The sequence below is a fragment of the Micropterus dolomieu genome, linkage group LG01 (genome assembly GCF_021292245.1).
Source record: "Micropterus dolomieu isolate WLL.071019.BEF.003 ecotype Adirondacks linkage group LG01, ASM2129224v1, whole genome shotgun sequence".
Lineage (NCBI taxonomy): Eukaryota > Metazoa > Chordata > Actinopteri > Centrarchiformes > Centrarchidae > Micropterus > Micropterus dolomieu.
Window position 1 is genome coordinate 43,622,588 of NC_060150.1, and position 14,228 is coordinate 43,636,815.

Below are 14,228 nucleotides of genomic sequence, written 5' to 3' on the forward strand. Positions count from 1 at the left end.
GCTGGCTGACTTTCACAGTATTTATGGTTTCTCCGAAGCACAAATCAAAAGGTGGCGATTATAATTGCTTAATTTTTAATGCCTTTCATGTCCTCCCTAATGAATGCATTTGAACCCTGTTCGTTCTTAATAACAGATTGTTGTAAAATCAAACATACTTGAGTGGTTTGTTGATTTCTAATAAAACTGACAAGAATAAACTTGTGCTATATGAGTTTGTAAGCTGCAGACAAAACTCCTGACTAACATAGTCGATTTTCTCTTCTCAATTAATTCTGAGAGCACAACATTTAAAGCTGAACCATTGCCAGGTTCGGTTCGATTTTTCAAATGTAGAATTCAATTTTTAAGTATGTGATCTAATAATTGGAAAGGACAATATAAATTTATACAACCATTTTATTTAACAGTTAGCTACTTTACATCCAACAGACTATTTGAATAAATACCACCAGGCACAAAGGATATTTTTTCCTTTGTGCCTGGTGGTAACACCTCACCTCAGTGTGAACTGAACCACCTTGAACTTTTTGTTTTGAAATTCTAGTGAAAGGTTTACTTATTGTTAAATCCATTCACCACCTCTTGTCCTCTGAATTGTTCTCCCCGTCTCTCAGCGCTCATTTCAAACAAATTGCAATCACTCACTTTGTCTCTTGCTGTCGGTGTGATCACACATCAGAAGACTTAAATTAGCTCTTCCTTCGCTGCCATATGTGCTTGCCTTTAGGTTTGGAGCCTAATCTGTTAATTCCACATAGAAAAATGTGTCAGCAGGTTTGTTGATTTTTATTTAAACAAAGAATTCTAAAGCTAGAAATATGTTGCTCCTCAGTTACCAAAATGATCTTGCTAGATTATGCCAAGACATCCTCATACCTAAATCAGTCCCTTCAGGATTTTGCAATCTCTCTATTGCAGTTATTAACACAAATTTAACAAATCCCTGTGAATTCAGCGCAACGTGCAATTTTGACCAATCACCACAACTTTTCTGCAAGTTTGACTTATCGCTGTTTCCCACAAAGTTGTCATAGCTTGTTATAGCAAAACGACATAGCTTGTCACTTCTTTGTTTACAAGTCGCAGTGGACATGTGATACCGACAACATCTCCAACAAAAAAAGAAGGGAAAGGACTTTGAAAAACAGGATTTGGATCTTCTTTACCAAAGCGGGAATAAACTGTTTTGCCAAATGTGCAGTATTGTGGTTGAACAGAAAGGAAATCGTGATTGACAGACAGAGTGGAAGAAATGCAAGTAGGCTGTTGCATCCCGGTCAATTGCAAGTACTGAAACAATTGAGGTAAGCTGATTTAAATGTACAAGGTTAGGGTTAACTTCTGCGAAATCCTGGAGGGACTGTTTAATGATTGAAATTAAAAAAAAAAAAGTCACATCTAGCTTTGCGATTTGCACTTCCGCAATTCTTTAGAAAAGCTGTCGTAAAATCAGGCATTTTAGGCCGCAACAATCACAAAAAAGACCTGTAAAATTCTGGAGGGACTGCTAAGCCTAACAACATTGCAAAGGTACGGTATGCCTGCCGTAAGTACTCTCCAACACTCATGTCGTTTTGGCAATCTACCTATCAGATAGATGGATAGATACCTATTTACCATGATTTGTTAAATTTGTGTTGATAGTCCATTCCTATCCCTTCAGGATAGCGAAATCCTGAAGGGACTGATTTAGGTGTGAGGATGTATTGGCATAATTTAGCAAGACCATTTTTGTAACTGAGGAGCAACATAGTTGTAGCTTTAGAATTCTTTGTTCAATTAAAAATCAACAAACCTGCTGACACATTTTTTATTTGGAATTAACAGATTAGGCTCCAAACCTAAAGGCAAACGCATATGGCAGCAAAGGAAGAACCATTTTTAAAGTCTTCTGATTGTGTGATCACACCAACAGCAAGAGACAAAGTGAGTAATTGCAATTTGTTTGAAATGAGTGCCGAGAGACCGGGAGAACACTTCAGAGGAAAACACTTACTGAATGGAATAGAATTTCAAAACAAGAGAAAGTCTAAGGTGGAGAGTTGAGCAGTCATTGCCAAAGAAAACAGTGTGTCTTCACGCTGTTAAAAAATAAACAATCAACTCGCCTATCTACCTATTTACTTATCTGATAGGTAGATTGCCAAAACGACATGAATGTTGGAGAGTACTTGCGGCAGACATGCAATGTTGTTTGGTAAGGATTAGGAAACTAAATGAGTTAAAATAATGAATTTAAAATAAGTCAACTTGACTTTTGGTTTCTAAGAAGACACATAGGTCTCCTGGATGAAAGTCCTGTGGTTGGTGATTCGTCTACCGACCTAGACCTCTGTCCTACAGGGACTTTGCCTTTATACTATGTCACCTGACTTCCTCGTTTGCTCCCATCATTACTACTACAACCACTAGAGGTCGCCACGAACAGCAAACATAAATATGGTTCATAATGAGCATCATGCGAAAGAACTGTAAACACACTTTAAAAGAACAATGAAAAGAATGGGATAAAATGTCAGAATGTTTGTAAATGGAAAGACGGAGCCAGGTGAAACGTTAAAAAGCAAAGTTTGAATTAAAATGCTGATGCAAACTAAAGACTTTGATAAACTGTGATCGGATCAAAGAAACGTGATGTCTGAGGTGAGTAATGCAAAAGAAAAGGAGCTAAAAATTCTCAATGCAGCGTGCAGGGGGAGACTGGGTGCGTGCACACGCAAACTGAGCCACGCCCACAGAGCCTGGTCGCAGTTACTCAGACCGGTGTAGCAGCAACAACAGAGCTGCAGAGAGAGGAAAGGCAATGTTGCCTATCTGATCATTTGTTTGTGGCGGCCCACCACAATATCAGTGCTGACCGCTACATAGTTATTTTAGTTTTTTATTTTATTTTACTAGGTCTATTTAAAATCTTATTTTACCTCACCGTAGCGCATTCGCGCAGCACATCCTCTCGCTCGTTTCTCTCTCTCTTACATGAACACCGCAGCACATCCTCACGCTCGTCTCTCTCTCTAACATGAACACCGCAGCACAAATCTGTCCAACACAACGCTGGCAATGTCGGAGACCCACCTTTAAAAAAGTTATTAGTAACGAGTTATGGTTTAAAGTACATCAAGCAACATCTGGCTCGTTATGTAGCCTACAGAACATTGTCCACTGAGTTATTGCCTAAAACCTGTAAGCACTTTTGAAAAATAAACTACAAAAGTGGTACGAAAGGGGACTGTTGTTGCTAAATAGACATTGCATTGTTAGTGTACAGTTGTGGTTTTAGTACTTGCTTTTAATTTGCCTTTATTTTATGCTAGGGCCAGTAACAAGATATTTCACACCTTTGTGGCTAACAGACTGGCAGTAATACATGATTTGTCAAAGGAGGATCAATTGAAGTATGTGGACTCCTGCAGAAGATGCTTCACGAGGATTAAACACTGAATCACTCCTGAAGTCAAAAAAGATGGTTACAAGGAATTCCTGAATGACGACGAATCTCAATGGCCTCAAAATCCAGATGAAACATCACAAAGTTATCTCCCTTTAGATCAGGGGTATTCAATTCTGCCTGTGGGAGGAACGAACATGTAAAACTCTACCTTCTTGATTAAAAGCCATGTGAAATCTCTTTTCTCTTTCGTCTCCTCAATTCGTGTCTGTTTCCAAAACGTCTCTGGTGAATCTCGCAGACTCGACTTGCAAGCATCGGAATGCACAGATTTGATTGGCTGAGCAGCGTCACATGAGACGAATGGAGCACATGCGATTGGTCTGTGAGTTTCCTGGGCCGCTAAACCATTACAGTAAATGCTAGAAAAGGTGCGCTGGTTAAAATAGAAACGCTCCGTCACGAGGTTGTAAGTCTCAATAATAAACTGGCTGTAGCTCGGCGGTCCGCATATTAGTGACCTCTGCTTTAGATGATCCTGAAGTGAAGAAGGATGTGATTGTTAATACAATGATTATTGACGTGGAAAATCCTGTCAGGAAACTGATTGTGTACTACTCAGATTGGAACAGTCTTATGAAAAACTGAAGCTTGGATACAGAAGATAAAAACCTTGTTGTTGGAGATCACTATATGAAAAAAGATAAATTCTGGATTGTTGGTGGGTAAGGACAAGTCACTAAAAGAGCGTGCCGAAGCACTGAACGTTGCATTCAGTGTAAATCTGACAGTGGAGGATATGGAAAATGTTGAAAATATAATGCATTACATTTGAAGCAAATCTCAAGTGCAAGAGTTAAGATCATAAAAACAAGGTAAGAACATCGATATAAAATAAAAATAGATAATGCAACAACTTGCAAGGTTAATTAAAACTCATACATTCTGCTAAAAAGAAATGTTTTTAGTCCTTTTTAGAGCCATATTTGTATTCAGACAACATGAAAAGTTCCTTGAAAGAGGAAAACCCTACGTGAAAGACAACTCCATACTGAAAATGGATCCAGTGCTCGACCAAGGTATCCTGAGAGTTATTGAGAATTAACAGATCATGCCAGTAAGTATTAAGAATCCCATAATGTTGCCCAAAAAAATCCACATATCAGAGATCATTCTAAAACACACACATACAAATTGGCCGTGGAGGGGGGGGTTAGGGATTTTCAACCCAGCATCAGGTGCTCATCACGGTGGTGTATGGGAGAGACTTATCAAGTCACTCAAAAAGATCCTCTGTTCTGTGGTAAGAGAACAAATCCTGGACGATGAGGCTTAGCAAACAGACTTATGTGAAGTGGAAGCAATCATGAATGAAAGACCCATCACATCTGTAACAAACGACTTAAATGATGTGGAACACCCAATCATCTGGTTCTTAAAACAAATCCTATCATGCCTCCTGGACTGTTCAAAAAAGATGACCTGTACTCCAGGAGAAGATGGAGACAGGTGCAATATCTGGCAGTCCTCTTTTGGAGGTGATGGGTCAGAGAATATATTACAGTGATGCAAAAAAGGAGCAAATGGAAAATCCTCAAAAGGAACTTTCAACCGGGAGACCTCGTCATGATTGTTGATCACTCTGCTCCAAGAAACTCTTGGGACGGATTTTACAGATTGGCATTTTAAATTGGCTATATTTTAGTTGTTTGTAATTGCTACATTTAGGATTTAAGCAATTAGGGGCTGGAATGTTGGAGGCAATTTTTGTGTTTAATTATTTTATAATTAAATGTGTTATTTAGTATGAGAATAGTCAATTGGATTTAATAACTGTTTATGTATTTAGCTTTTCTGATAAACAAACTGATTAACTTAGATTTTGGTCAGCTGTGGAAAGAGGAAGAGGTGTGTTTGAAGAGGTCCTTTTTGTCTGAACCTACAGGCGGACACAAACGAGAGAGGACCGACACAGTTGTTGACCTCATGTTTAGTTTGAGAGTATTTTTTTGATGTTCGTTTTGTCTTTAAAAAAAATAATCTAAAGAGTAAACGAGCGACTCAAGTCTTATTTTTGATCGTGTAAACATAAGTCAGACGTTAACAGAAAAAGGGCAAGTCATGTGCAGACGGCCTATACGGCAAAATTTTTGTGGAGGACGGTCTTGGATTATACATGTGTTACTGTTTCATCATTATTTTGTGTCACATAATGAATGTGCCGTGAAGTGCTGGTGAAGAGAGCTGAAGGAAGACACAGCACTGAGGAGACGGCTTATTCCCTCTGGTACCTCTTCAACAGGGACACTTTCGTTTCATACCTACAGTGTTTGCTCAGGAGAGAATAGTATTGACTCAGTCTCGCAGGAAAGGGGAAAAAATGGTCTTCTAATATTGTTACCATCAATTTTGAGAATAGCTCCACTGTTGAAGACATTATTTGTATCCAGAATGGTAAGACAGCTGCAGAAAACATAAATCAATGACATACTGTTATTGCAAATATTCGTATCCTGCTTGGTAATATGTAGATTAATAAATAATCATGTATTGTGGTGTTTTGTGTTGAGGGGAAAACAATACAATGCCCATAGAAAGCTGGTGTTGAAAAGTCACATGATTAATTTAAATAATCTCAGGTTATATATGTATAACCCCAGCCCTGACTAGGCTTTGCTGCCTCGAGCTTGTGATCATATTTTAAACTCCACACAAAGCTGGAAGATGTAAATTTACTTAACTTTTCAGCTTTTAGCTGCTATATTTTATGTAAGTAAATGACACAAAGAATAAGCTGAAAGTTAACATTAGTTTAAACCAAACTATGTGCTCATGTGTTCATTCTGTTACTGTATGCTAGGTCCAAGCATAAGTAGCTTATTTGAGTAAATTAGAAGTCATTGAGTGGTACTAGTAAAATCTCACATTCAAAGAGTCATTTACTGTTACTGCTTTAGATGTCTTTGTTGCTCCTTCTGGACTACATAATTCAGGTCTTTTGGAAGTGGATAAAGATTCAAGTGTCTCAATGTTAGTATCTGCTCTCACCTGGGTTTCAGTGCCAGTGTTTACCTGCCAAAAGTAACCATCCAAGCATCGCTACAGCTGAATCAAGTGTGTCTGTGAATAATGAACTCTGTATAGCAGCTCTCTGGGCCGATGAAAGCAGCATTTAATCAATTATGACATAATGAAATAGTTTTTCGGCCTGCTTTTGGAATAAAAATAGGGCTCTTTTAAAGATCACCATTTAAGATGAAATCTAAATGTTCAGGACCCATATACATTTAAGAATAGCACCTACATTTGCACCTACACCAAATTTAAGTGGAATATGTGTTTTGCTGTCATGCAACTATTTACTATTCTTAGTCCGCTTTGTTACCCATGTTTAATGGTTTGCAGTGTAGGAGCCATTGCAATTAGAGACTGTCCTAAAAAACAACCAGTATCTCTCTTGTAGCTTTACCAAGGTTGTTTGACAAATTATAGTGTTAGCTGATGGCAAAGCTGGTACCTGTTTTTTCAAATGCCTGTGGTACATTTCATTTGAAATTCAAATCAATTGGAGGTGCCTCTTGATTCAGCTGGAGCAAAATGAGCTGGATGGGGAACTTTTCCACAAAGCCTTTTTGTTCATTCTAGACTTCCTCAAACACTTAAATGAAATATTTCTGACCACAATTACTGACCACAATAATGAGTGATATGTTATAGACTAGCTGGTAAACAGCAAAAATGTTAAGTAAATACCTGTAAATTAAATGTTTGTGTAAATGTTCTGTCATTGTTAAATAAAGTCAACAGGGAACAAGCCCCTGATTGTCCCTTTGAGTATCTTAAAAAATATTAAACCTCCAAGGACAAACCTATTCTAAAGAGTTTTCAGGTTTTAATTATGTATGTACTAGATAACGAGACCCTAGGATTGAGCTCATGGCAAGGTTTTGCTACCTCAGGTCAAGGACTAGCACACCCATACACATCCAAGTGCCAGTCCTTCTCCTTATTATTCATATTGGAAAGTAGGACAAAGTGAGGAGCAGCAGGAGAGAGAGATTCACAATGCTCAAGTATCAACAGTGGAATAAAAAATAGAAAAATGACAGATTTCTCAACTGTGATTCATAATTTGACGTATTGCGTTACAACTGAGGATCAGCCATTCTTTGAATACCAGTCTGTGAGAATGGGCGTGTTCCAAGAAATGAATACCCAAACAAAGAGTCTTGGCTACAGTGACAGAGATAAAGGGCCGGCCCATTGCAGTTCTGTACAGTAGACTTCTCTGCTGGAGATGTAATTTCAGTAATTAGAGTCATAAAAGAAGCGAAATCTCATCACAGTTAGAAAATCAGATCGGACACATCTAAGGCCGCCTTAGATCTTCTATTGAGCTTCTTTTAGACAAAGAGAGCTTGGGTAATTAAGTCTGGGAACCCCAATCGCTTTGGCTGATTCACTGTTATTAGTTAGGCTTGCAAGAGGACAATGACTGGAATAATAAATCTTCCCTGATTATTTAACCATATTTTAAACCATCAAAAAGAAAATTAACCAGAGGGCTGCACGTGCCATAAGGCATCAGCTTTTGAATGCATTATTAGTCACACCCACTGGCAGTATTTCGTTGTGTTCTTGCATACATTGTACAGGCTGTTAAATCAACCACATAAGATACTGTGATTGAGTGTGTGATTTGTATTTACTGTGAATGCAACCATATTTTAGACCTGAGAAAGGGTTTTATTTCAAAGTGTAGTTGCCAAAGAATCCTTTCTGCATTCTAATAGCGGCATGACTTGCTCTGGCTTTCCGAGCACAGCTCTTTCTCTTCTTATCCCTTGCAAATATATTACTGCAGCACGTTCAAGTTTTCAGACATTCATAATTGAGTAGCATATGATGAATAGCACAAGGGTGTTCCATTTTAGGCTGGCTGGAAAACAGTGGCAGGATCTGCAGTGAGCCAATACTTTCTTCCAGCTATCAAGCCCCATGTATCTCGGTATAGAAGACAATTTGCAACAGTCAAAGCTTGAGAAGGAATGCAAAATTATAGTAACATGACTTTTACCATATGCACTTCAGTGTTAGGATGCCGAACAATTTCTCATATATCTTATCTAGTTATTTGTTTGTGTATATTCTGGTAGATATACATATTTATGGAAATTGATATTAGCAAAATGATTATTTATTTATATAAAAATTTGAGTGAGATTCCCTCTTTACTCTTTTCTTTTATCTCTACGCTTGCCTGTCACTCAACGCTTTGAACCTTGTCTTTAAAAATATGCTTCGAAATACAGCTTAACACTTGCATTCAAAATGTTATCAGTTCGGTGGGTGGTAAACGACTCTATGCAAGACTCCTGAACAAATTTAATGTGGGTAAAAATGGCAATATCCTCCTAGAGGAATGCATGAGATTCAACTACTAATGTGTCAGAATCTTACACATCTGAAGTTGAATACCTTCCAGTCATTTAACTGAGCCAGGACCTTTCACACCTTTTGACTGTGACATTTTAAAATATAAATCCAAGTTAAAACAGTGATGCATCATGTATGATATTATTATAAAATATATAATTTTTTCACCACAAGGGAGCTTGCCTGACGTTACTTTATCTCCTATTTCAGAATCCTCAATATATAAAGATTGACACAATGACAAAAAAAAAAAAAAAAAAAAAAATATTTTTTAGCTTTTACAGTTTTATTCATAGTAAAACTTAAAACTATATTGAGAATAAAACTCACCAGGGAGTTTTTCCTAATGATTTGTTTTGGGAATCATATAAGTTGTGTTTTAGCAGAGAGATATGGTTTCTGCTTTTAACTTTGATCATTTAAATGTAGTTTTTAAAGGCTGTCAGGTTTAAATGCAGGCACTGTCGAGGTGCTCCAAAACTAATATATCATGATTTTTTTTTGAGCTTTGAGTATTAGCCGCCTTAGGACATGAAACATGAAAAAACAGTCTGTGTACCTAAGAAGAAACTTGTCTCGACATTAGCTGCAATTTGTCTACACACATGACATTTGCAAGTAATTAGAAAAACAGCATATCTTTTGTTTTTCTTTTTAAACGCTTAAGGCAATGTGTTGTGTGCACAGTTCTGAAACCCAACCATATAGTATAGCCAATTTATGGCAAACTATTGATTTATTATCAATCTTGCGGCTCTTGCCTTGGGGGAGCCATAATAGCCCCATTGATGCATCCCCCTCGATCCACTAGCGATTAAATGGGGGCTGTTTTATATGGTTTTGTTCCTCATGCTCATAAACTCCTCTATCCCCTGTCAGATGACAGTTTGGTCTTTTGAACGTGAGTGGCTCTAAAGTTTAACCTAGGATTTATTGGTATGCGATCACAAGATGGATGCATAAATAAAAACATTGATGGATACATCACCACCCAAGGTCATACACAATCTAGCTCTTCTCAGCACAAGTGTTTATTAGGGATGGCACTCACTTGATTAAAAGATGATTTAGGTTGGGATCTGGGATGGGAGACATTTAGCTTGGTTCATTATTTTTATACAACATAATGGGAGGTATTAAACTATTAAGGTCCTATAGGAGGTGAATTCATTTCTTTTGACTTGTTGTGCTGACAGAAATGTACTACATTGCTTAAATCCTTAGATTGACTTTGAATCATACTAATTTTAAGTTGTTTTCATCAATCATATTTATAATTTTGGGGGGATAGTTTCATGACAAGTCAAATAATACTTTTCTGCTTGTGGATGCATATTACATAACAGAGTAAGACATCTGATGAAGGTGTCTACTGAAGTGGCGAGAGTGTTTTTGTTCAATAGAGGCATGTCATCTTACATTTTCTACAACATATATCCTTCTCCAAGTCACCCAATATCTTTTTTGACATTAAATCAACTGAAGCCTATTCTATCACCGTCCAACACCTTATATATGAATGATATTTGCCCTAAATTTCAAGTTTGTGGATGTTGTAACTAAAGCACAGAGTTTATAGGTAGTTTGTTCAACATGGACTGCTTAGTAAATGCAGAGGACTTCACATTAGAAGGCGAGTGAAAGAACTCTTGTGGGTGCTTTGATCGCTAGTTCAAAATCCATTACTTTGACTCGGTGGAAACAAGGAGATCCAGCAGTATAAATTGGCATCAAAGGTAGATCAGCTAATGGGGAAAGGTCGTATAGCCGCAAACCATAGAAAGTAAAATTATTGTACCAATACCTAAATGTTAACTATTCTACAAGAATGATGAACATGGCTTGAACATAGCTAATTATAAAATTCAGCATATTCTTTTGAATACTATGACTTTGGCATGACTTTTAATATTTACAGGAAACAGAGCACATTCTTTGGCTTTTTATGTAAATACTATGTAGTATGAATAGTTTCCAGGGGTTTAGATGCACATGGATGGAGCCAATACAATATGCAGGCCCATTCTTCATTTTTCTTTTAAGTTCCAATATATTTATAGTATTTGTAAATGACAGTACCATAACAGAATTATATCTCAACTTGACAGATTACCCAGTATGTACGTTTCGGGTTTCTTGTATACAAACACTACTGGATGCGCGCTCAGCCAGGGGGCAAAAGTGCTTCAGTAGCCAGTCAGAAGACTGTAGTCAACCACTGTAAACGACGTAGATTACGCATTGGTTGTAAATTCTTGTTGACTTAATAATAAACTGCCATTTCAGAGTTGGATGTGTTTGTTTGTGTTTCATTTCACTTATTAATAGAACATGCGTGACCGCGCTGCAGGTCAGGGACACCAGACGTAATTAAGTCAGCTGTGTTCTTTCCACAGCTGTAAGTACTGCCATTTGTCCTAGCTGTGTCACACTCAGAGATGCAAAGAACATGGTCTTCCGTAAACGTTGTGAGACCAGCAAAAAGCTTTCAACCGCGAACAGTTTTGCATTGAAGCATCTGCTTAGAAATTTGTGCCTTATAAATGCATGTGCAAAACAGTAATTTTAGTTCAAAAGTCGAATCTCTTGCTTGATTTTGTTTTATCTCAGAATGTGGCGTTAAAAACGTTATGGTTAAAATACTCATTGTTGCTGTTGTGAATACGCTGTCAGTTAATGTCAAGAGGGACCTGCTTTGATTTGATTTGAAATCTTTATTTCGAACATGCAAGAGAAAGTATATAAAAACAATAATTAAAAGAATAATAAAATAAAACAATTTTTAAAAATATAGGAGAAAAAAACAACAGATGAGCAGCAAACAAAGTACTTCTTTCCTGTGTTAACATACTTCTATCACATGTGCGAAAAGTAGGAAGGAGTAGAACTCCTCCTTTAATCCTTCAATTTACAATATTTATATTTATTAGCTTATTATGATATATAAATCATATACACAATATTAAAGTGACCACTGACAAGTATTTATTTATCTAACCTCGATTATGTACTTATTCAAACAGCAAAAAACACTAAACAAAAAACCAAACAAAGGAGCACTCCTACTTTTACTACAGTGCTTCTCGATACCTCCTGAAAATAATTTCTTTGTACATTTTTTTGAAAAGGAATATGTTTGGGCATTGCTTTAGATTCTCATTTAGTTTGTTCCACAATTTAACTCCGCAAATTGATAAACATAATCTTTTCCTTGTTGTTCTAAATCTAGAACATTAAAACTAAAATAAGTCTTAAAATTTCCCCTTCCCTTTAAATCGTACCCTCCCTCCCTCTCAGAGAACATCTTTTGTATGTACCCAGGCAGTAGGCCATTTCTTGCTTTGAACATTAATACTGCAGTTTGATCTTCAATTAGATCATGGTATTTTAGCAATTTAGACTGTAAAAATAATGAATTTGTATGATATATATTCATTTTTGTTGGAAATTGACCGGTTAGAAATGATAAATTGCAGATGTTCGTTAGTGGTTTGGCGATCCCCTCTATTTGTTTATATTATTTTTAAATAGTCTATATCCATAGCTTATGTCCATAGCCTATATGATACAGCATCCTCTGGTCTGAGAGACTGCAGTGTTTTCTGTTCGGTTGGTTGTTGAGTACTCAGTTTAATTATTGTTCCAGTAAAGTGGATTCATTTCTAAAATGCACTGATGAACAGGTTTCCCGTCACTTTTAAGGATAGGATAGGGTGGGGTGGTTGAAAGTAATTTTAATATAACGAGTAACGTGACTATTTACTTTTAATACACAGTAATATGTTAAGTAATTTTATTACTTTTTAAATGAGTAATAAGTAAAAAGGAAGTCATTACAATTTTTGAGTAAACACTGCTGCTAGATGTGCCATATAAACTGGTGTGCCGCGAGGACAGAATGCTGCTTTCTGACCCCTAGTTGCGTGCGCAGGTAGAAATTATAAACCTGAACCTGTAATGTTGCAATGGATGATGGAAAAAACATATAACATATCCCTTTAAATTATTCTTATTCAGCTACTCAGTTTATGCTCTCAGAAATTTGGTTTGCCTCCGTTTGTAACTGCAGCTATGTCCTTTAAGTGATTACGGTGAAAAACCAAAACTTAGTTTCCCTGGCTTTGAGTACGAGTTGGCTGGGCCACAAAGCGTTGCTCAAGGACACAAAACATCTTCAGTGGATATTTTATTCTCACAAAAAAGCCATGTCTTGACTTGCAAAAGCAAATCATTAATTAGATGGAACGTCATATAGTCTTTCGTAGCCAACGGAAGCAAAGAACAAATTCCAGAGTAACTGAAGTGGATTTTAGGGCACAGGATGGATTGATGGTGAGAAAACATTAGCACAGATTTAAATCATTTTTGGGTGCCAGGTGTTCAAATTTCAAAGGAACAATACACTTTAATGCTCCTATCCAAAATATGCAGTCTTTCATGTTCAGTATCAGAGAAGATAATCTCAAGTTATTTCTTTTTTCACCTTTACTATCAGCAGCAATCTGTGACGGAAAATGTTCTCACATTTTTCCTGTGCAATCACCACCTTGGTGCAGCAATATTCAGCTAATCAAGACATATGAGCCGCAGCATCTTTTTGGAATTCCTTTTCCCTTGCAGGGCTGTGATTGGTTCAGTAAACGTGATGACGGATACATTCCCCACAAGAAAAGACCTTTAATTAACTGTCTATTGTCATTATCAGTAGATGCTTAAGATCTTGATGGCTCACGAGGACAACCAAAACTATAGCATTATCCTTTACAATCCCATGCCCATACAATAGTAAATGTAAAAACAAATGAGAGCATGATGGAGAAAGAAAACCGAGCATGCGGATGTCATCCATGCACCCAACCCAGCACTATCCTTTCATCTCTTTTCACTGGCTTTATCTTTCAAGTGCTTTTGCCCACTGAACTATTTTGGAGTTCAACCACTGAACTAAATTAGGACGACTACAGTCTTTCAGTGGTACATTGATATACTGGGTCACAGTTGAGTACAAACAAAAACATTATCAATTTAATATAACAATATTAATAATAATAATAATCCTTATTTGTAGAGCACTTTTCAAAAACAAGTTACAAAGTGCTTTAACAAGTGTAAAGAATAATACAAAAAAAAAGATAAGAGCATGAAAATTTAATATAAAATTAGTAAAATACAATAAAATAAAAGGGATAAAATAAAGTCAAATAAGATCGGGAAAAGCTCTCCTATAAAAGTATGTTTTAAGAAGGGACTTAAAAGAGTTCACTGACTCAGCCGACCTGATTTCCTCGGGCAGGCTGTTCCAGAGCCTCGGGGCCCTGACAGCAAACGCTCTGTCCCCTTTAGTTTTCAGTCGAGACTCTGGAACAGACAACAGACCTCTGCCCGAGGATCTCAAGGTACG

At 37.0% G+C, this 14,228-nt stretch overlaps 2 long non-coding RNA genes across 2 annotated transcripts in view; both read left to right on the top strand.

Annotated features, from left to right (window-relative positions):
* The window catches only part of LOC123963544, a 212,308-nt gene that overhangs the window by 79,336 nt on the left and 118,744 nt on the right, over nt 1-14,228 (top strand). The window lies entirely within an intron of this gene.
* LOC123963618 lies at nt 1,838-3,631 on the top strand. The gene is made up of 2 exons (XR_006823233.1): nt 1,838-1,929; nt 3,318-3,631. It is a non-coding gene; the product is annotated as an uncharacterized LOC123963618 (long non-coding RNA).